Source organism: Balaenoptera borealis (genome assembly GCF_965194805.1).
Source record: "Balaenoptera borealis genome assembly, chromosome: 6".
NCBI classification, from domain to species: domain Eukaryota; kingdom Metazoa; phylum Chordata; class Mammalia; order Artiodactyla; family Balaenopteridae; genus Balaenoptera; species Balaenoptera borealis.
Genome location: NC_138863.1, coordinates 27,464,754 through 27,489,379, shown reverse-complemented (window position 1 = coordinate 27,489,379; position 24,626 = coordinate 27,464,754). Strand labels below are relative to the sequence as shown.

The 24,626-nt window shown below is 37.8% G+C and overlaps 1 protein-coding gene and 1 long non-coding RNA gene across 5 annotated transcripts in view; one reads left to right on the top strand and one right to left on the bottom strand.

Moving 5' to 3' along the window:
• Nucleotides 1-24,626, bottom strand: part of LOC309630759 — a 94,300-nt gene that overhangs the window by 26,344 nt on the left and 43,330 nt on the right. The gene's annotated exons all lie outside the window — the stretch shown is intronic.
• The window catches only part of LOC309630748 (gamma-crystallin F-like), an 81,811-nt gene continuing 74,472 nt past the window's right edge, over nt 17,288-24,626 (top strand). For all 4 annotated transcript variants that reach the window (XR_014245913.1, XR_014245914.1, XR_014245915.1 and 1 more), the window contains exons 1-3: nt 17,288-17,500; nt 20,197-20,319; nt 21,116-21,270. The gene's annotated coding sequence lies outside the window, so the exon portion shown is untranslated. The remainder of the gene's footprint in view (nt 17,501-20,196; nt 20,320-21,115; nt 21,271-24,626) is intronic.

Sequence of the window (24,626 nt, the reverse complement as noted above, 5' to 3'; positions counted from 1 at the left end):
GTTCAGACATCCTAATATGTGTGTAGTAGTATCTCATTGTGGTTTTAATTTGCATTTCCCTGAGTAACAAAAGATGTTGAGGATCTTCCTATGTGCTTAGTTGCCATCTATATTTCTTCTTAGGTGAAGTGTCTGTTCAAATATTTTGTCCATTTTTGGGGGGGGGTGGTGGGCTTTTGTTTTCTTATTATTGAGGTTTGAATGTTCTCTAATATTTTGGACAAAAACAATTTATCACATATGAGATTGCAGATATTTTCTGACAGTCTGTAGTTTGTCTTTTCCTTAAGAATGGTGTCTTTTGAAGAACAGAAGTTCTTAATTTTAATGAAGTTCATTTTATCATTTTTTTTCTTTTAAGGATCCTGATTTGCTGCTGTATCGAAGAAATAATAGAAATATTTAGAAATAACAGAAGTATGACAGAAATATTTGTCTAACTCAGGCTCACTAAATCTTTTCTCCTGTTGTCTTCTAGAAGTTTTGTAATTTTAAGATTTAACTCTGGATTAAACTAAAGGGAAATCTTTAAGTGGGGAGGTTGCTGGGGAGGTAAGAGTCCTGCCAAGGCCCTGGTGCTGTAGAGGGAGAACCGAAGGAGGCAGTGGGCTACGGAGAGAGAGGACACACGTCTGAGAGGAGCCCACTGGGCCTGCCCCTGCAGCATTGCAGACCAAGTGTGCGGAACAGGAGTGGGAGAGCAAATGGTAGCACCACCACCACCAGTAGCATCACGGGTGGAGAAAAGGAGTGCTGTCTAGGATGCTGTATCTACGTCCATGAGTGCTGGGACTCAGCTTTCTCTCTAAAATCCAGTATTAAAATTTAAATACTAAATTTAAATAAGCCTGATTTAGCGAAAGGTAAAGTATCCCACATGTACATATGATCCATTTTGAGTTAATTTTTTATATGTTGTAAAGTATGCATCAAAGTTTTGTTTGTTTTTGCATATGACCAGTTGTTCTAACAATATTTTTTGAAATGACCTTCATTATGAACAGAACTGACTATGCTTCTCTGTCAATTGATTGATTATATATGTGTGGGTCTATACCCGGACTCTATATGGCTGGTCCACTAATTCATGTCTACCTTTATATCGATACAAGTACCATACTGTGTTGATGACTGCAGCTATATAATAAGTTCTGAAATCAGGTAATGTAAGTCCTACAGCTTTATTCTTCTTTATGAAAGTTTATTTTTTTTCTAATCTAGGTCATTTGTATTTCTATGTGAATTTTTTTAATACATCTTTATTGGAGTATAGTTGCTTCACAATGCTGTGTTAATTTCTGTTGTACAACAAAATGAATCAGCCATGTGCATACATATATCCCCATATCCCCTCCCTCTTGAGCCTCCCTCCCACCCTCCCTATCTCACGCCTCTAGGCGGTCACAAAGCACAGAGCTATCTCCCTGTGCTCTGCAGCTGCTTCCCACTAGCTAACTATTTTACATTTGGTAGTGTATGCATGTCAGTGCTACTCTCACTTCGCCCCAGCTTCCTGTCTCCCTGCCCGTGTCCTCAAGTCTGTTCTCTATGTCTGCATCCTTATTCCTGTCCTGCCATATCAGTACCATTTTTTTTTTTTAGATTCCATATATATGCATTAGCATATGGTATTTGTTTTTCTCTTTCTGACTTACTTCACTCTGTATAACAGACTCTAGGTCCATCCACCTCACTACAAATAACTCAATTTCATTTCTTTTTATGGCTGAGTGATATTCCATTGTATATATGTGCCACATCTCCTTTATCCATTCATCTGTCAGTGGACATTTAGGTTGTTTCCATGTCCTGGCTATTATATATAGTGCTGCAATGAACATTGTGGTACATGTCTCTTTTTGAATTACGGTTTTCTCAGGGTATATGCCCAGTAGTGGGATTGCTGGGTCATATGGTAGTTCAATTTTTAGCTTTTTAAGGAACCTCCATACTGCTCTCCATAGTGGCTCTATCAATTTACATTCCCACCAACAGTGAAGAAGGGTTCCCTTTTCACCACACCCTCTCCAGCATTTATTGTTTCTAGATTTTTTGATAATAGCCACTCTGACTGGTGTGAGGTGATACCTCACTGTAGTTTTGGTTTGCATTTCTCTAATAATTAGTGATGTTGAGCATCTTTTCATGTGCCTCTTGGCCATCTGTATGTCTTCTTTGGTGAAATGTCTATTTAGGTTTTCTACCCATTTTTTAATTGGGTTGTTTATTTTTTTTTGATATTGAGCTCCATGAGCTGTTCGTACATTTTGGAGATTAACCCTTTGTCCATTGTTTCATGTGCAAATATTTTCTCCCATTTTGAGGGTTGTCATTTCATCTTGTTTATGGTTTCCTTTGCTGTGCAAAATGGAAACACAAAAGACCCTGAATAGCCAAAGCAATCTTTTTCTTTTTAAATTCTAAAGTAACTTCTTTCAATTTTATTTATTTATTTATTTATTTTTGGCTGTGTTGGGTCTTCGTTTCTGTGTGAGGGCTTTCTCTAGTTGCGGCAAGTAGGGGCCACTCTTCATTGCGGTGCACGGGCCTCCCACTATCGCGGCCTCTCTTGTTGCGGAGCACAGGTTCCAGACGCGCAGGCTCAGTAATTGTGGCTCATGGGCCCAGTTGCTCCGTGGTATGTGGGATCTTCCCAGACCAGGGCTCGAACCCGAGTCTCCTGCATTGGCAGGCAGATTCTCAACCACTGCGCCACCAGGGAAGCCCCAGCCAAAGCAATCTTGAGAAAGAAAAATGGAGCTGGAGGAATCAGGCTCCCCGACTTCAAAGTATACTACAAAGCTACAGTAATCAAGGCAGTATGGTACTGCCACAAAAACAGAAATATAGATTAATCGTACAGGATAGAAAGCCCAGAGATAAACCCATGCACATATGGTCACCTTATTTTTGGTAAAGGAGGCAAGAATATACAATGGAGAAAAGACAGCCTCTTCAATAAGTGGTGCTGGGAAAACTGGACAGCTACATGTAAAAGAATGAAATTAGAACACTCCCTAACACCATAAACAAAAATAAACTCCAAATGGATTAAAGACCTAAATGTAAGACCAGACACTATAAAAGTCTCAGAGGAAAGCATAGACAGAACACTCTTTGACATAAACCACAGCAAGATCTTTTTTGACACCCCTACTAGAGTAATGAAAATAAAAACAAAAATAAACAAGTGAATTTTAGAATAGGCTAATCGTTTCTGTTTTTAGAAGCCTAATGGGATTTAGATTGAGATTGTATTGAATCTATAGATCAACTTGGGAAGAAGTTACATTTTAACTATGTTGAGTTTTCTGATCTATGAATATTGTTCTCTAATTTGTATCAATGATGTTTTGTAGTTTTCAGTTTATATAATGACAATTTTTTTGTCAGATTTATCCCTAAATGTTTCACATTTTTGATGCTATTTTAAATGATATTATATTTTAGTTACAATTTCCAATTTCCAATTGTATATTTCTAGAGTGTAGAACTGCAACTGATTTTTGTGTATTAATAAACTCAATCATTAATTATTGTAATTTTTTTGTAGATTTCATACATTTTTTTTTGTGTGTGTAGATGATCAAGGTGTTTGTGAATAAAGAACATTCTGTATCTTCTTTTCTAGTCTGGATTAATTTATTTCTTGTTCTTTCCTTACTGCATAAGGTAGAACCTCTAGTAAAATGTTGAATAGAAGTGGTGACAGCAGATAACACTTGCCTTGTTCTTGATCTTAAGGGTAAAGATTTTAGTATTTCATCGCTAAGTATAATTTTTACCTATAGATTTTTCACAAATGTTTTTAATTAGTTTAATAGGCTTCCTTCCTATACTTAGTTTGATGAGAGATTTTCTGTCATGTTTATAATTTACAACATGTGCAGGTAGAATGTGATAGGAGCAGAATAAAGGCATTTTTTTCTTAACAGAATAAACATGGCATTGTAGAAGATAGTAAACAAAAAAAATCTATATATCATTGGGACATGCACACATGATACTACCTGTCATCTGACCTGAATCTTCCAAGATATTATGCAACACATCTTACAATTCTTTAAAAATGGTTCCTGTGCTGTTTAAGTACAATATTTGAAAGCAACCAATCATAAAAACAAAAGCAAAAACAAAGAACACATGCAATCTACTTTGTGAGTCAAAGAGAGATGTGAACTCAGAATCAGCCTTATTTGGTAACATCTTCCTTTCTGAGAGACAGTTTTATTTTACACTCTTGCAGTTTCATATTTTTATTTATCACTCACTCTTAGATTTTGGATCTTACTAGCTGAGAACCCTGATACCACGGGGTCCAGGCAAACCATCCATGCCATTCCTTACTCAAATTCCTGACCCACAGGATCCTTGAGCATAAGATGGCTGGTTTACATCACTAAATTTTAGAGGTGGTTTATTATGATAGCAATAGATATTGGTTTTAGTACCAGGAGCAGGGTGCTAATATAGCAGAAACCTAAAATATGTAGGTAGCATTGGCTTTGGGACTAGGAAGAAGCTGGAAGAGCCTTAAGGAGATTGTTAGTCAAAGTTGGAGTGGTTATGTAGAGGTAGAAGTTTAGAAAAATTATTTTCTGCAATAACATGAAAAAAGAAAATGTAACTAATAAATATGAAGATCTAGCTAAGAATAACAAGCAATGTTGAAAAGACATCTGGCTATCAGCTTCTTACTAGAAAATGAGAGAAGAAAGTGATAAGCTAAGAAAGTGATTTAAAAACAAAGGAGTCAGGACTTATGGGATATGAAAATAAAACTCATTCTCACAATTTGATGAGTCTTGGGGACATTGTGGGAGAATATAAGTGTCTTTTATGTGGGAGAGAGGTGAATTGTTATGTCGCTATGGAAAGACTGCAGTAGGTTGTATTTCCAAAAGATGGTCATGTTGATCTGTACTCTACCCAATATGCTATTCTTACAGTGGGACTGTGCCACTCCTCTATGAAGGGCTGGCTCTATGTCCAACCATGCTGAACCTGTTGGACTTTTGTGAGCTCCTCAGCCAATAGCAGAGGGGAGAAGAAACACTATGTGATTTCTGGGGGTTGATCATAAAAATGTCATGCATCCAGGTTTGCTTTTTGAGAACCTTGTTTCTTAGCAACCACTTGCATACTGAGGAAGACCAAACTAGCCACTCAGAGAGATCACAGAGAAAGGTCACATGCAGATACTCTATCTGAAAGCCCACCTGAGATCCATGATATACTTGACAGTAACACTCTGACATGTGAGTGAAAGCATCACCATATCCTTCCAGTCACCATCCATCAAGTTAGCTCAGCCTTTGAGTCTTCTCAGCTAGGGCCCCAGAGACAAGTTGTTCCTGATGTGTGCTATACTTATTCTTGACCCACAGAATCCATGAGTATAATGAAAATATTGTTTTATGCCACTAAATATGGAATGATTTGTTACACAGCAAGAGATAATTGATGAACTTTGAAATTATTTTGAAAAACTAACCAAGCACATTTTACTTTGATGTTTAAAATTTTTTCATTATATGTTTAAATATTTGAAAAGATTTCACTTCTGATTTCTTATAAATATGAAGGTTTTCCTAAAAATCTGAGATATGACCAATACACTTTTCAAGTATTTGAAAAATACATGAGCATATTTTTCTTTAGCAAAATAGGAAAATTTGTATTGTTTATTTTTCTTCATGAACTCAGATTTCTTTCATAGTTCTTTTATAAATATTATACTAATGTAACATATGGTACTGTCAACAATTTATTTTTCACAGCATTTTGGAGAATTAAAATTTGAGGATAAGTATTTTGTTAAATAGGCTTAAATTGTACGTATTCCACCTAATCACATTGCTGGAGAGGTTTTTGATTATCTGATTACTTGTGAAGTTCAGTCCTGCTGTAATTAGGTGCAGGAACAAAGTGCTGCACCAAATCATAGGCCCAATTCAAATACTGCTATAAGTCTTAGGTAAACAACATGTGTGATTTATAAAAGTAATTTATTAATTCGTTTTTTACAAAGGTGCAATTTTTCAGAGTAAAGGATGGGGTAACAAGAAATGTCCTATAATCAAATTCCAATTCAATACAGTATAGGAGAAAGCAAGCTGACATAACGAAAAGAATGGTTTTACCTTAAATGTAATAATAATTTTAAAAGAACTTAGGATACCTTCTTAATGTTTTATCAACAATACAATTATATAAGCATACTAATGTATAAATAAAAACCCAAACTTTTATGAACAAACATAGGTGAATTACATTTATATTGTTATTTTCAGAACATATTATATTGCATAATACACTCTGCGAGGTAGTATGCTCATACCCTTTGTCACAAAACTCCTATATATCCTAGCTACCCCCATACCTCCTTGGAGGAGTTTTCTCAGGGTTACTTGAGATGCCGCCTCCCAGGTTTGAAGTCCTCAGTATATGTCTGCCGAATAAAACATAACTCAACTTTGAGGTTGTGAACATTTCTTAGTCAACACAATTATAGTGATCAAATCTATATTCATAGGCCCATAAAGCTTTGAAAATTAAGGCTACATACATCTTTGCATACATACAATTATTCCTTTAGTACAAATTCTTAGAAGTAAGATTGCTAGGACCAAGGCATGCATATACAATTATATACAAATGCATTTATACATAATATTATATAAATGGGATTATACTAAACCTATTGTCATGCAACTTGTTTTAAAATGAAATACAACTTGTACAAAAATAGTATATATAACATGTGTGAATAAGTTAAAGAAGAATAAAAAACAAATACGGTATCCAATACATGTGCTAGAACATTAGTCACACCTGTGAATCTACTGGAGGGCTTTTCTAATCACATCTTCCTCTCTCTTCATCACAATCCTAAATTTTGTGCTCATCACTCCCTTGCTTTATAGTTTTACTATTTTACTATAGTTTTTCTATTTTATTATTCCCTTGATTTATAGTTTACATGTCTTTACATATTATATGTTGTTTAGATTTGCCCATTTTTTGGTTTTTAATTAAATAAAATCATTTTTTTATGTATTTTTTTAAAATTTATTTTTGGTTGCGTTGGGTCTTCATTGCTGCGTGTGGGCTTTCTCTAGTTGTGGAGAGCTGGGGCTACTCTTCATTGCAGTGCGCGGGCTTCTCATTGCAGTGGCTTCTCTTGTGGTGGAGCACAGGCTCTAGGCACGTGGGCTTCAGTAGTTGTGGCTCGCAGGCTCAGTAGTTGTGGCTCACGGGCTCTAGAGCACAGGCTCATTAGTTGTGGCACACGGGCTTAGTTGCTCCGCGGCATGTGCGATCTTCCCAGACCAGGGACCAAACCTGTGTCCCCTGCATTGGCAGGCAGATTCTTATCCACTGCGCCACCAGGGAAGTCCTGTGTGTATTTTTTTCTTGTTTAAGATTATATCTTTATTAACATATGTAGCTATTCATTAACTCTTCCTGTTTTATTGTGCCCCATTCTATGACTATATCACAATTATTTATTCTGTTTAATGGACATTTTGATTCCTTCTTGTTTTTCACTATTATGAATAAAGTTGTTTTGAATATTCTTTTACATTTTTGGTGTTCCTGTTCAAGAATATCTTTAGAGTTTATACGTAGTAAGGGAATTATTGGGTCGTAAGATAGGTACATCTACAGCTTTTAATATAAACTGCAATATTTTTTCCAAAATGGTTGTGCCAACTGTAATTTCCAATAATAGTGTTTGGGCTCACATTTTTATAACTTACTTTTACCATAAAATGATCACAAACATGTTCTGATATTAATCACTATTTTTAAAGATTACAGAGTATTTTCATCCCATATTGGTCGATATTTATGTGTTTTCTTCCATGACAAATAGTGGAATAATTTCTCAGGATGGATTCCAAGAATGGAAATTTTTTTATCAAAGCGTATTTCAAAAAATTCCACAGATATTTTTAATTTATTTATTTATTTTTGGCTGTGTTGGGTCTTCGTTTCTGTGCGAGGGCTTTCTCTAGTTGCAGCAAGCGGGGGCCACTCTTCATCGCGGTGCGCGGGCCTCTCACTATCGCGGCCTCTCTTGTTGGGAGCACAGGCTGCAGACGCGCAGGCACAGTAGTTGTGGCTCATGGGCCTAGTTGCTCCGCGGCATGAGGGATCTTCCCAGACCAGGGCTCAAACCCGTGTCCCCTGCATTGGCAGGCAGATTCTCAACCACTGCACCACCAGGAAAGCCCTACACAGATATTTTTGAATGGCTGCACAATAAGGTTCTAATTTACTAACATTTATAGTACTCGTGCTTTACTTCAGATTGGTTTGTTTGAGAGACTCTTGTCCCTTAAAAGGTTGAAGGGATGGGCTTCAGCAGAGTCAGCCTCTTACTGGGGCTGTCTTACTTAGGGACAGTGTGGCTTATCTGACACCTATCGAGTTCCAGCTCAAAGACCAAGCTAGAGCTACTCTATAGGAGGATTTATAATTTAATGAGAGAATATAAACACACAATGAAGAAGGGAGGAGGGAACTCACAGGGAGCAATGAACTGACGAATAGATTGTTCTGTGTTCACTGCTCCCCAGGAACTCTGCCTCCGAGTCATAACACCAAGCTGTAGAAACAAATTCTGGCAGCTAGGAAAAAGCTTCTCATTCTAACTACAAAGTGAATTGAAGTACTTTTAAAAAAACAATACTGAATGAGGAACCTGAAGAAGGAACAAAGGGATCGAAGCTAATGACAAAAACGAGTCAAACTGTGACACTAGATACAAATAAGAGTGAGAAAATAATGGAGATTTAAAATTAAAAAAAACAGTTGGGTTGGGTTGGAGGATTATATTTTGAAACAGTAAAGGTGTTTTAAAGGTGGGAAAGAAAAAAAAAATCCAGCATGCAGCGATTCTAGAAGCAATATTGAGTGCCTACTTGTGAACGTTCTCTTTACAAAGCCCCAATAATGTGGGGGGTTGAGAAAAGAATGAGTCTCAGTCTATTTCTGAGAACAGTTCTCAGAAAAAAGTAACCTATTATCACTTAGGGCTTACTGTGGTGCAAATACCTGCAAATCCAAAGCATGGTGTCTTAAACCAAAAGGTAATTTATTACCGCATGTGATTGGAAGGCACAGTGTGAAGACAGGCCTGCTGGTGGTTTAATTCAGAGACTCAGCGGACTCGCCAAGAATCTGGGATCTATTTTCTGTTTTCCATTTTGTCCCTTAATTCTTCCTTTCCAGTGTCAGCTTCATCTTAAGGATACCTCCTTTCCTAAACACGTGATTGACGCTAACAGTATCCAGGGCACCATGTTTCCTCCTTCACCTTCAGGGAGATTAGATAGCGTCCTTCTCCAAACCATCTGAACAAAAGACCTGGTTTTCATTGGTATTGGATTATTTTAGATCACATGCCTATCTCTGAACCAATCACTGGGGGAGAAAAGTATGGGATTATCTTAACTGGTTTAAACTAGTTCAGGTTCACTCCTGGAGTTCTGAATGCAAACACTAGGAGTATCTGGGCACTGTGAGGAAAGGGAAGGAAAGACTGATGTTGGGGCTGTATAGGCAATCAAAAATACGTTTACCACACAGTCCTGGCAAAGAGCAATAATCACGTACATATATAATGGCAACCCAAGACACAGTTAGCAGGTACACCAAAATCAGAAGAGTATACATGGCACGTTTCTAATGTAAATGCTGCCTCTTCCACCATCATGGAAATATAAAGTTTGGCTTTGTTCAAAGAGAGCTTCCATGCTCTTCATGGTTTCATTCAGTTTTTTTTTTTTTTTTTTTTAACACTGTAGTTGGAACTACCTATCAACACTACGTAAAAGAAATCAATACGTTTTCCTGATAAGAGTGTGCTGCACCCTCTATATGTCTTTTTCCCCATGGTTGTCAATATTTATGTAAATCTCTATTACAGTGTGAGGCTTTGCCTTAGAAAAGAGTCTTTTATAATATATTTTTTTAAAACATGTTGCCATATTTGTTTCATCTCTTTTGACAGATTTTCTCTCATTTTGTTTACTCCCTCCCACAGAACTCCCAGCCTGAGCATAGGATTAGGGGCTCTGTAGAGTTCATTAGCTGTTTGTGCTAACGAAAGGGACAGTAGCAAGTTGTTCTTTTGGAAAATTAGATAAAAAACTAGGAAGTATATTCCAGAAATGTCTTGAAATGTTACCAAATTACAATGGCAATGCTTTCTGAATATTTCTATAAAAGAAACCAATAGCTTTGGACACAAAGCTTTAAGTATTTACCAACAACATCACCACTCAGCAAACAAGTCTCTATCCCCTGAAGCTCTTTTCTGCCAATTTCCTTAGACTTCTCTACAGCAGAGGGCACTCATACCCAATGTCTTTGAAAGAACAGTGTTTAAATCAAACAAAATAAGTAGAAATATAAGCTTAATTTCTCTATGGGAGAATGGCTATTAGGAAAATTAAGAAAGTTCTGCTTCAGCCAGAGGCTCCTTGAAGAGAGGCCATGTCCTGGTCAGTGCATTTGGAAGCATCTCTCTTCACAGCTTTACTACAAAGAAGGTTCCAGATTATTTGTCACCATACAGTGGTGGCTCTAGGCCAGAATGGACATGTCTTCCTTTGCTTCCATTTCCATGATCTGTGGAGAAGATGATGGAAATGCTCTGGGTTCAATAAGAACTAAAACAGAACACAACAAAAAAACCCAAAACATAATCATTAAGTAGGCAAAAATGATTAGTGAATATGCATCATTCTGTCCCAAGGAGAAAAATAACATTTCTAACTTGGCTCTGCCGAAGAAACAGTTTTCAATTCAATGTTCCTTTACTAATTCTAAATGTGCAGATAACTTTACAGACCCAAATAAAATAAAACTAAAAGGAAATGCTAAAATAAGAGACTCTAGTCTTGTTTTATTTTTAGACCCAATGGCTAATCGGAGCTGAACACAATTAAGAGACTTCTAAGCAGACGCTACAACTTCTAGATCTTGGGCTCTTTGCTTGAGTGAATTTTAATTTTCCCCTAAATTAGAGCTTTGATCTTAGTTATGAAACCACATTTCCAATACACATGACAGTCTTTCCATGCTTAGGCTTCACTGGCTTCAAGAGTGGGTAAGGAACGTGGAAAGAGCTAGGGTTCTGTCTTCTTTGTAAACTGCAATCCTCAGACCCACCCTTTGAAGTGTCAGCCTCCAATGTTGGAAACCAAAGGACCTCCTTATGCCAGGAGTGGTTTTGAATTGTTTTTCTACTCTTTGTTCTAAATTTCTACAACTGAGAGTATGGGGACCCTGGGAGACTTCTGAAACTTTTTTTGTTTTTGTTTTTCCTGTGACAAACATTCCTCTATTGTATTTGTGCCTCTGCCCCTTCCAATTATTCTGCAGGGTGTCAGAAGTAACAGTGATGTGTTGGAGCTGGCTCATACAGCATCAGGAGACTGATTGATAAAATTTTAGGAATCTGTGAGCTGGTTATTAAAATATTGTCATCTTGGAATGGGTCATGGCAAAAGTATTTCTACCACAGACACTGTCAATTGCAGAAATACCTTGAGTAACAAGGTCATCTGTTGGGAATGAGTATAAACTCTTCCTGCTCTACTACAGGCTTCCTTCCCAGAACAAGTCTCCCTGAAATATGAAATGAGAAGTAGTGCAAATTTGTTTCAGTCTTAAGAGAAAAAAATGCAATTTTCTATATGCAACCCATCAAATTAAAATTATTCTCTATATGAGAGAACTATATATACTTGATCATAAGTATCTGGATCCATAAAAATCTGGAAACACAAAAACTATTCAGTAATTCTTTTTTATTATTTAGTGTGTTTGGAAAATGAGATGGTCTAAAAAAATACTATCGTTTTTTAAAAAGCGACCAAAATGCCTAGGTTTAGATTTGGATTACTAACTTTGAGGAAATCAAGTACAAAAATATATACTTAATAAAATTGTACAGAATATTACTTGGTTTTGTGATGATTCATATGGCTCCTCACTAATTAAGAATCATCATTGTGAGCAATGTATCTCATCATATTTTAGATGTTCAGAGATTACTGATGAGCAGAATGTCAAGGGCAGAATACACACATATATGTCACAAAGGTGACAGTGGAGAAATTCAGATTTCAAGGGAAGTCACTGTTAGAGATATTCTGCCAATATTTGGAGGTACCTAGTACTCTTCAGCCTAGCTTTTCAAACACTGTTACTCAATCCCCTATGTTCCAAATATGTACACTCTGGGTTTCAGCAGAACAGACACACTGTAAGTATAACGGGGAAGGGGTTTAATATAGGAATTAGTGCTTAATTAAAGGATGAAGTTGCTGAGGCAGTAAAGGTTTGGAATGCTGAGGCTGGATGGTGGGAAAATCAGTCACCAACACCCTCAGGCTGAAGCACTGCACTGAGTAGTAGAGTCACTGCTCTTGGGGAAGTCCAGAGGCCCTGGCCACACAGCTCTACTACTCTGCCGGACATCTGTGAAGCCACCATGTTTGGGCACCACAGCCTCCTGAGAATAGTTGCTTCTTCTTTACTTCTGCATTCCAAATCTTGCAGGAGTTTCTCTCACTGGCAAACTACAATCCAGAGTCATATGGGGAAGAGATTCTGAGAGACACAACTCCAAGACTTAGAATGGAGCAATGGTGGTGTCGAGTTGATCACACGCAATCTAGCACAGCATCTGTATTCATGGTTCTCCAGAGAAACAGAGCCAATAGGATGTATATATGAATGGAAAGAGATTTATTATGAGGAACTGGCTTATGTGATTATGGAGGCTGAGGTTGAGAGGTCCCACGGTCTGCCATCTGTCAGCTGAAGACCCAGGAAATCTGGTGCTTTAGTTCCAGTTGGAGTCTGAATGTCTGAGAACCAGGAGATCCAATGGTGTGAGTTCTAGCCCAAGTTAGAGGGCCTGAGAACTGCAGGGCCAGTGGTGTAAGTCCCAGTCCTAGGGCAGGAGAAGACCAATGTCTCAGCTGAAACAGTCAAGCAGACAAAGAGAATTTTCCCTTCTTCTACCTTTCTGTTCTGTTCAGGCCTTCAGTGGATTAGATGATGCCACCCACACTGGGGAGGACAATCTGCTTTATTCATTCTACTGATTCAAATGCTAATGTCTTCTGGAAACACTCTCATGGACACACTCAGAAACAATGTTTAACCAGATATCTGGACATCCATGGCCCAGTCAAGTTGACACATAAAATTAACCATCACAGCATCCTATAGGGCAGTGTCTCCCAAATGTCCCTGCTTTACATATCATACTCAACCCTTTACCATTTCAACCTAACATCTGTTCTAATAATGGCTTATAATTTTTCAATTCACTTTTATGTTACTACCATAAAACCACAGGTATGCTGTACTAGTTAATTAAAATAATGACATAACTATAACAGTGTAGAATGCCCATTATAAAAAAAAAAGAAAAGCAGACATGACAAGATGGTCAAACTGATTACTGGTTGGTGCCATCCGTCAGGCATCAGTGGTGCCAGGAGTTGGTCTTTCCTCACAGCTAGCCTGGCCTTACAAACAATTTCTCAGAACTCCAGTGTCGGACAAAGCGATTTTGTAACTGAGATGGATTAAGACAAAATAAAGCTGTTCTAAAATCAAGTATGAGAATAACAAAAGCACGAACACTGTGCAAATTAAAAATATGACCAACAGTCTCTTATTCTCACATTCTGGCTCATACTATAAGAAAATGCTGATTTTTTTAATCCAACTAAGCTCCAGTCTTGCTCCATCCTCCTCATCTAGATAAGAACTGTTATGATTCTCAATCACAAAATTACCTTTGCTTCCTGACATCATTCAACCCAAGCAAAGTCCTGCTTCCTTAAACCCTCTCCCAGTCACCTAACTCATGTCTGAATCCTATATATCCTTTCTAACATCCTCTAACTGAAACCATCCATGGTTTCCCATGGTATATATTTTCTATCATTTCAACAAGGTCATTAGCTTAACTCTGTTCAATTGTTCACATAAAGACATGTTTGGTTGGTTTTGGTTAAAGATCATTGACACCATATATTACTTAAACCAATCTTCAATACTTACATAATGGGACAACACTTCTACAGGACATTTCCACATGGACATATCATTGCCTATCACACAGTGAGTTTCTCTTTTAAATCAAAAGGTCTGCCTTCTCTAGCATACAATTTCCTGCATACAAGGTTTGTAACTTTGTAGGCAGCTTTGTTTTTTGCTCCCTCCTTCTTACTTACCTTCCATGTTTTGATATAGATATTCTTATGCATTATAATCTTGGATTGACCTTTTCTCCTTATTTCTCAGCTCTAATTTATTAACACCTGAACTAATATGCTATCTTCACTGTACTCCCTTAATTTTCCTTCGTTTTTATACTATTACAGTCACCTGATTCTTTAAATATAATGTAGATAGTCACCTTTGCTTTGTGACTCTCAACTGCTTGTCACATTTAATTAAAACACCTGGCACTATTTTTAACACTCTTCACATATTGGTCCTTCCTTTCAGCTCTGTAGGGACTAGCCACCCCCTGTGGCACCTCAGAAATGTGCACCACAAGGAGTAGTAGAATGATTCCATATGAATGGCATAGCAATGATAATAACTTGATCCAAAGGAATCTTCCAAATGAAGTAAAAAAATATCTGTGATTTGTGTGGACCACTAATCATGATGTCACTTCCCAGCTGAGTGATCTTGGGTGTAAGTTACTCAGTCTCTTCATGCGTTAACTGTAAACTGGGGTAATGATAAAATAGTAGCTACCTTATAAGGCTATTGTGAGATATGAATGAAATTAAGACAAGTAAAGCTTTGAGAACAATGCCTGGCATATAGAAAATACTAAGTGACAGATATTATTTTATTACTATTTGTATTATCATCATCTTCATTATCATCATCCCCATTTCACATATATGGGAAACAAAGCACAAAGAACTGTTCAGGTATAACGTGTGTGTGTGTGTGTGTGTGTGTGTCTCTTTCCCATTCCATTGTCAGGCTCTCTGACGTATAAGTTCCTTTTTCCTTGTTATCATGTAAACATCTCTATGATGCCTAGTATGGTTCCCTGGACTAATTGTTTAAATCAGTATATCCTTTCCTTGATCTAATTCCCTATCAGATCCCTTCCAATGCTCAGACTTTTCACATTGATATTGCTTTTACCCATATCATGTATGCTGTAAATGCAGGATAGACTGATCCTTGGAAGATCCTAGATGAGGTCAGAGGACACTCTGCTGTGCCAATCTTGTTTAGCCAGTCTCAGATCTGTGCTTGTTTGAGATTTGGAACTCATGGAGGAACGGGAATGGAGAAAAGGCTTTAACACAACCTCACCCCCCTCTGCTTTCAGAAGACTTAAGAGCAGTGAATTGGCAAATTGCCTACTTATTGGATCCATTTCCATTGCACACTGCATCTTCAAGAACCTATGTGGATTTGGAGGAGAACTACCTCACATGACAATGGAATTTAATTTTATCTTTGTTGGATGGAGAGAGACAAAGTCATCAAGTGTGTGAAGCAAAAGAGACTTTAAGTAGTTTAAAAATAAACTTAAATTGGTATTTTTAGTAGGAGAAGAGATTCTTCTACCAGAAAGCTTGATTTTTTTCTCAAATATAATAAACTCCTGGTAATATCACTTAAATTCAACCGTCCATTTGAGATTGCAACTACTTTCAATCCTGGCTGGTCTTTTTAAAATCTAGTGTACATTTAAAATTAATTTCACATACCCTTACCAACATCCACAACATCCTTTTGGTTTGTTTTACAATTGTCATGCATAGTTCAATCTCTAAGCCCTCAAATTATTTTTCTTTAAAAAGTTCATTGCTGTTTTGTAACATTACATATGTCTGTGTGTATACATGGATGTATGCCTCAACCTTGGGGTCTATGTCCTGGAAGCACTATAATAAGGGGGTTCACAGCAGTTGGCTGTGGGCTTGTTGCAACTGAAAGGTTTTTATTTGCTGACATAATCCTAAAGCCTGGTAGTACCAGGCAGAATGATACTAATTTCCCAATTTTCAAGGATGGTCTTTCTGAGTTGGGTCACTTTACATTTTCCCTTCCCAGGACACACACCTCCAAACTCTTGCCCTCTTATACACACTTTCTCAAAATTTCTATCAAATTTCCCAACAAAAGAAAAGGAGAAAGAAGTCAGCCATCACAGCAGCTCTGAAACAACCTAAAAAAAGAAGGAAAAAAAATGGATTATATAAGGCATGGATATTTGTTTCTCTCATTTTAATAAACGAGGAGAAATAAAGGAGAAAAGACTAAAATTCGGAAAAGGGTAAAGCTCATCCATTCTCATTACTTCATACCCCACCCTCCACTTGCATTAACCTTGATTTTTCTTGAATTTTAGGAATCTGAATATTTATCTATCTTAGCTTTCAAGTTGTTTCTAGAGCACTTGCAGGGAAAATTATTTGTAAGTGCCAAAGCTCCCCTCACTCCACAACAAGCAGGTCACTGCCACAGTTTGCTTCATCTCGAATTCCCACCTCCATTATCTGTGCATAACTCTACATTCTTACCTCAGGTAACAGTAATCCCTGGCGCTTTAAAGTGGTCCTTAACAAGGTGGCACCCTCTTTTTCTAGAGCCCAGTACCAACGTCCATGATGACACGTGGAGAGGCCGAGACTGATGCTTCTGCCAGGTGGGGCCCAGACAGCTCGGTCCACCTGGCCAGTTGCCAAGGCATGGAGACCCCCCCCTCCCCCACCTTTTCCCAGCTGAGGCTTCCGCTGCACAAGAGACACCCGGGAGAGGGATGTGCAAAGCCCCCTACACAGTAGCAGAAGTAGTGACAGATATCTTACCTGGGCGCAAATCGGTTGGAATCTGTGACTTGGAGAACAAATGCTGTAAAGTTAAGGAAAAGAAAAAAAAACAAACGAGAGAAAGGGAGACCGGGAATGGAGAGAGAGGGAGAGGTGGAAGAGAAGAGAGAGGTGGAGAAGACAAGGAAGAGCAAAAGGTGCCCCTGCTGTGGCCGCGGCCGCCAACAGCCCCGCCCAGTCTGAGCGCAGCCTGGGCAGCAGACCACTCGCGCGGCCGCCACGCCCCCAGCAGGCCCGCCTCCTGCACCTCGCAGGCTCCGCCCCGTAGAAGCCCCGCCCGACTCCCTGGCCCTATGGGTGGGCACAGCGGCAGCGTCCGGGAGCGTCCGGGAGCGGAGGGCAGCTGTCCCGCGTGCCTCGCACCCAGCCCGACGCACGGCGGAGACCGCGAGTGTGGCCGCCTCAGGGCGCTAGCCTAGGTCGGACACATGCAGGCCAGGGGATGCGGGGCCTCCACTAGAGAATCCTGCTCCACCACCGTGACCAGCAACAAAGTGAGACCAGCGCCCTCAGGACAGAGGGACCCAGCGGACCTTCTTTTCTGACGTCCTTGGGCATCTCAGGGGGCGTCAGCTTTAGTCTCTCAGGTAGGAGTCCCCCATAGACGCCCCTCCTTTCCGTGCTCCATCACTGTGAGGCTGGGGTTCTGGTACCCCTCAGTGGACAGAGCTCACTGGCCTTGCCTCCGCAAACCCAACAACAGCTGCATCGAGAATAGACGGAGGAAAATTGGGGGAGTGTGAGGACAGAGAAGGGCTCTTGCCAGTGTAAAGGTGCAACATAAAAGTTTGCAGAACTAAATTCTATTCCCAGTTCTTCTTCTAATCAGATTCGCTGATTATCCCACATAAAGTTTTTGGCACCTACTGTGTGCCAGGTATTGTTCAGGGCAGGGCATGCCTGAGTGACCAACTTACCAAATTACCTTTCCTTATGGAGTTTTCATGACTGTGAGCCAGGTTAGTGATTCAGGGACACGTCACTCAATCCCAATCAAGGTCTCTCTCCACCCTCACCCACCCTTTCTTAGTTGTGAAAATAATGCCTGTCCCACACACCTTATATATTAAATTTACAAAGATAATGAGAGAATACATAAGAACACAGAAGACTCTTTGAACACTATAAAGAACTCTATAAATGTAACCCATTAAACTGCACTGAAAAAGAAAAATTACGTCCTAAGCATTTTCTGAGTTCAAAGTCCAGCTGAGAAAAAATGGACAATATGTGACAGCATCTGGCACTTTGATCAGTTAGAAAACCTAACCAGTAAAAAATGAAATTCTTAGATTTTATTTTAAATTTTGAGTTATTGGATTTCTCTCCCGTTCACACACAGAAGGCAATCTGAGAGCGCCCTGGAATTGCCTTCACTTTGGCTCTCCTGAGTTGAGGTATCCCACTCTCCTTGGTGGTGAAAAATGACGGCAAATAAACAATGGTGACCTTGTTCGGATGGTGAAAGATTTTTGTAACCAATATCATGACTTCACAGAGAGTTGCAAAGCTGGATTACTTCAAGGAGTACAAAAGAAATTTGTCGATTTTAGAATTTGGTTATATTAACTATACGCCCCATCATCTACTTTACTCCACACATGATGGTGTTTATAAGATCTTGGAGCAGTTAAAACTGCTAAAATCCTCTTCAAAATAACTCATAATCAACTTTCAAACTGACCATTAGAGCTATCCTGGAATTATGGCCCTTAAAGTCTCGGTGTAACAGAGGTTAAGATGACAGTGACCATCAGGACAGCAGCCTCTGGACAGCATTCTTGGCCACATGTTGCTCTCCGTGTGTGGTAGTCACACAGTGTTTTAGGTCAGGCCTCCGGAGACTGAGGCTTCTATCAAAGTTCAGTCAGCTTCAAAATTACAATGAGGTTCTGCACTCCCTTCCACTCGCTCTATTTCTCTCCCAAATTTACAGTTTTATGCCTGTCAAAAGAGAAGAATTTGGAAAGTAGGGGATTAAAGTCAGGTACCCTGGTGACTCCTACAAAGACTACTGTAATAATTCAATAATAATGGCAAACTATCCTATATTGTTTATACACTTTCATTGAATGCTTACAATAACCCCATGAGATAGATGGATCAGAGAGGTGTTTGTTTTTTTTTAACATCTTTATTGGAGTATAATTGCTTTACATTGTTGTGTTAGTTGCTGCTGTATAACAAAGTGAATCAGCTATATGTATACACATACCACCATATCCCCTCGCTATTGCGTCTCCCTCCCACCCTCCCTATCCCACTCCTCTAGGTGGTCACAAAGCACTGAGCTGATCTCCCTGTGCTATGCAGCTGCTTCCCACTAGCTATCTATTTTACATTTGGTAGTGTATATATGTCCATGCCACTCTCTCACTTCGTCCCAGCTTCCCCTTCCCCCTCCCTGTGTCCTCAAGTCCATTCTCTACGTCTGTGTCCTTATTCCTGTCCTGCCCCTAGGTTCATCAGAACCATTGTTTTTTTTTTTTAGATTCCATATATATGTATTAGCATACGGTATTTGTTTTTCTCTTTCTGACTTATTTCACTCTGTATGACAGACTCTAGGTCCATCCATGAGAAGTGGGTTTTTGGCCCAGTTAGACTAAATTCAGAGAATAGGCTCTTAACCATTAGGCTACATTGCCTCCCAGCAAAAACTAAAATGATGACAAACCTGTGATGGTTAATTTTATATGTTAACTTGACTGGACCATAGGTTACCCAGATATCTGGTTAAACATTATTCTGGGTGTGTTTGTGAGAATGTTTCTAGATAAATTAACATTTGCATTGGTAGACTGGGTTAAGCAGATTGCTGTTCCCATTATGGGTGGGCCTAATCTGTTGAAGACCTGACTAGAACAAAAGGCTAAGGGAGAATTTGCTCTCACTGCCTGTCTTCAAGCTGGACTTAGACTCAGACTGATACTATACTATGAGATCTCCTGGTTCTCTAGCTTGCAGACTGCAGATCTTGGAACTTCTCAGCCTCCATAATCATGTGAGCCAATTCCTCATAATAAATATCAAGAAATCTCTTTTTTTTTTCTGTCTCTCTCCATATACATGTGTATATATATATATACACATATGCGTGTGTGTGTACATATCCTATTTGTTCTGTTTCTCTGGAGAACCCTGACAAAACCCATAGGTTTACTGTCAGCCAGAGTATCTCTACTGGATTTATTGGAAATAAGGAGCCCTTGGATCTTCTTCCAAGGTCAGAGATGTGTGATAAAAAGGACACTAATTTCTGTTTATTTATTTTTTCCTCTAGATCCAGAAGCAGACCAAAGCAGCAAACAGATGATCACAAAAGTAACATGTACTCCTCTGTGTGTGCCAGGTTAAACCTTGATCAAGAAGGTTCTGGATGAAAGACAGTACAAATAGTTAAAAGGTGAAGTACAAAAATAGATTCTTTCTGACACATGAGAAGTCTTCTCAATGGCAAGCTGGATATGCCACTTTGTTTTAATATAATTTCTAGTTCCTTTTTCTTAAGGAATTCAGCGGAGATAAACATCAGTACTTATTTGTAAAAGCAAGAGTGTATCAAAGTTATTGCAAACTTTGAAATGGAAATATAATGATCCACCTGCTATGGATGTTTTATGCAGATATGCACACAAAAGTGAAAATGCTTGCATTATGTTTACCTCCGTATATATGAAATTGAAGACCTGTGTGCCCTACACTGAATGGCTGCATGCCACCAGTGAAATTGCCTGTCTGATCTGCCTGCTTCTTTCATTTCAGCAGACGTTCCTTTAGTAATTGCAGTTTTTTAGTTTCTATAGTTGAGAAATGTTAGTGAAATCCACTTACATTTTTTTCCAGGAAAGTCAGAGGTAGAATGGATTCATTCTAAATTAGCAGCATGTGAATATCCCACAGCACTATTTCAATAAGTATAACCAGTTATTTGGAGACAAAACGTGTGACAAAGACACTGCTTCTTCTTGGAAGAAGCATTATCAAAGTGAATAGGACTGCTGCTTAAAAGCTGACAAATGGGTTAAACATAGTCACCTGATGCAAACACTTATTATCAGTGTGAATAACTAAGAAATTAGGTGTGTATATGTATCTTGCTTGTGTGTTATCGCCTGGGATGTTAACACTGGATCATTTTATGTACAGAAATGTCATGGACTTGATAAAAATATATTGCAATTAATTGTTTTTGTTTTCAGCAAAAATATTTGCAGGCTCCATGTGGTACAGTCCGAGAGCTACTGTCCTACAGGAAGCAGGAAATGATGGATGCGAAAATACAGGTGGAAGTGTTACCTAGGCAAGAGGAAGAAATATTTATTCATCTGAGACAAGAGTAAAAGAAGATAGAGAGGTGAGAATAGAATGTGCATTCACATATGTAATTGAATACATTGCTTTAAGGAGTATGACATACTGTGGGATTTTAGGTATAACCATAACCAGGGGAGATATTTTTGGACAGGGGACCTATTTTAAGAGATATTACCTATAAAAGTGACTGCCTAGGTTGCCATGCAAAATTAGCTCTGAAGTACCCATCAGAAGTCAGTCACATTATGTGGTATTTATAAGCATCCATTTAGAGTCAGAAAGAGCTGAGTTTGAATTTCTTAATAGCTGTGTAACTTTGAATAATTTCTCAAAATTGTCTTGAATAAAATATATTTATGTAATAAAACTTACCTCATGGGATTGTTGTTAGAATAAAATTTAATATGATCCTAAGTGTTCAATAAATGCTGGTATTAGCTAAATAACAAAGTTAATGTTGTGTCAGTAAAAAGATAACTTGGGTCATCTTCTAGGAATTAAAAGGCTTCTAGGCTGTCTCCAAAGAGTGAGGTAGAAGAATCATGCATTGCAGGTAGAAATTAAACATTATGTGTGTATATATAATATGTATATGCACATATAAAACGATATAATCACACATGTATTTACACATACACGCATATACATGCATATGCTGTATGTAGAGATTCTGTGATATCCTTTAATAATTCACACTTTTTATATGGTTTTATAAACAAAATTCAAGGGAAATACTCCAAAAAAAGCAGGCAAGAGTTTTAAGAAATATTTTGGCAGTGGGTAAGAAATATAGTTAGTTTGGTTATGTTTCCTGCTTTTGAACATGTGTTACGTAAAAAAGAATTCTTAAAAATTTGGATTGTGATTATTTTATTTTGATGAGATGAAGAAAAGGGAAGAGAATGTAGTAGCCTATGAGTATGAGGGATTTCCCAAAGAATGTTGGTATTCTTACCTGCCTTTGCAAAAAGAGAAGTAAAAACAAGTATTGAATATTTCAAGTTTAATTATTGAGTATATTCTATTTAAAAAATGAATGAGGAGATCTGGCTGTCAACCGTGTTGACCCTTCAAGTAAAATAAGATAGTTATGACAATAATTCTGGACTTACAGGGACTTAAGAAGCGAGTTAATGAGGGACAAGCTTCTGTTTCTGATGTAATTACCTTGGGGAAGTGGAACTGTTTATGAGATGGCCCGTTTCTGACGGACAAATGTGGGTGTATAGGAGTGGGCCCCCTAACCTGCGAATGGTGGGCTTTCAAAGTGTGCCTATGCAGGCAACGCTCTAACAACTAGCTACACCTCCTCTGTGATTCCGCTGAAGCATCCATGTCATAATCTAAGAACACCATTGATCTCCCATCTAACTCCAGTCATATTTACCTTGAAAAAGGAGTATCTGGGCCAGGCAGAGATATCCTCACCTCAGTGAAAACAATTAAAGCAGAGGGCATCTTCATTTCTTCCTTGTCCTTAGTACTCCTTACAAACCTTGTTTTTCCCTTTCAACTTTGTGTTGAGAAATGCTCAAATTTCTGAACCAGGCTGAGATGAGAAAGGATTTGAAAAAGAAATCTTGAAGCCGTTCTATAACACACCAGTTTTGTTCACAAAGCCAATGTTTCTAAACCAGGAACTTAAGAGTGCTGGAGCCAAAAAAAGTAAATGGATTCTTGTCTTCTGCTAGGAATAGTGATGCTTTATTCCATAAAGTAGTGTTTATATTATTCTTATTCTTGAGCTTTCAATGCGATACTTGCTCCAGAGGACAGACTAAGAATTGTAAAAAACAGATTGTCATCTTGCTACCTTTTATAACTTACATGTTCTTATACATTTATACGTTCTTTAAAAGTAATTTGAGGGACTTCGTTGGTGGTCCAGCAGTTAAGACTTTGCCTTCCAATGTAGGGGGTGTGGGTTTGATACCTGGTCGGGGAGCTAAGATTCCACATGCCTCGTGGCCAAAAAAGAAAGAAAGAAAGAAAGAAAACAGGAGCAGTATTGTAACAAATTCAATAAAGACTTTAAAAAAATGGTCCACACACACACAAAATCTTTAAAAAAAAAAGTAATTTGAATTTTTAAAGTGTTCTGAGACTCACTTGTCTCCACTAATCTCAAGTTAAGAAGTGAACTTAAAACCTAAAAGTAAAAAAGAGGTTCTAATTCAATATAATTGAAGTCTCTCTCAATTATATTAAAATATTGACTTAAAGACAACATTTTTTCATTTTATGAAAGATAATTGATAATTATCAATTATTTGAACATGGTATTAAACCAAGTTAAATTATTTCTGAATGTTAGCACAAAAGCACTATGAGTTTTGGCTAGAGAGAAATTTAAATTAAGCATCAAAGCTGAAAAGAATATTGTTAGAAATGTTCCATCAACATTTTCCACCCGACTGTTGTGAATCCCATATCTGCTTTTGAGGAGATATCTTTTCTTATTCTTGCCCTTGAACATATGTATTCTATTTCCAAGTAAATAAACAGCCATCCTTTTGAGCTAATAGAAAAAGGAAATGCTTCTCTTGCCTCCTCTCAAATTTGTTACAGTTGGGAATGTTTCCAATAGTAATTTAACATTTTTGAAGCAATTTTGAAAGATGACTTCCAAATATCATACATTTCATTTAGTTAACTTTATGAAAATTTTAATTAGTAGAAAACCTTTGAAATATGAGTTTGTTAGCAGCCCATTAGGTCATCCATATTTACACAAACCGTGTCTATTTTCTTTCCACTAAAATTAGTTTCTTTCATCTAATTGCCTGTCAATTTAGCTAATGGCAGTTCTCATAAATTATGTCAAATTACTTCCTGAAAGATAAATCGTTATTCTATTAAACTTCAGAGATTTTGTGCAAATGCTCTAGATTTGTTGATGATTTTAAACTTATGTTTTTGCCTGATTAGTGATTATTTTTTAAAGTCTCTTGGGAAGTTTACGTACTTTTATATCTGCATTCATTTGGCCATTTAATAAGGCATTTACTTTAAATAAATATGTTTAAAATTTTTACCTTTCTTATTAAAATAATTCACAATCCCAAATCATCTGTAGTGGCACAAACAATATATAAAATTTATGACTATAAAGAAATAAATGTTTAATATGTGCCTAATACTATAATCCTCTGCTAAGCACTTTATGTGGTTTATCTATTTTAACCTCATAATCCTTTGATCACTGATAAAGACAACTAAAATGTTATATGCTATTAACATATACATGTTAATATATGCCTTTATGTGTACGTATATATATCTTCTAAATATATATGTACCTGCATATATATATATAGACACACATATATTGATACATATATATTTATTGATATATACATATCTTTAATTTACATATTTATAAATGCCAAGCATTTG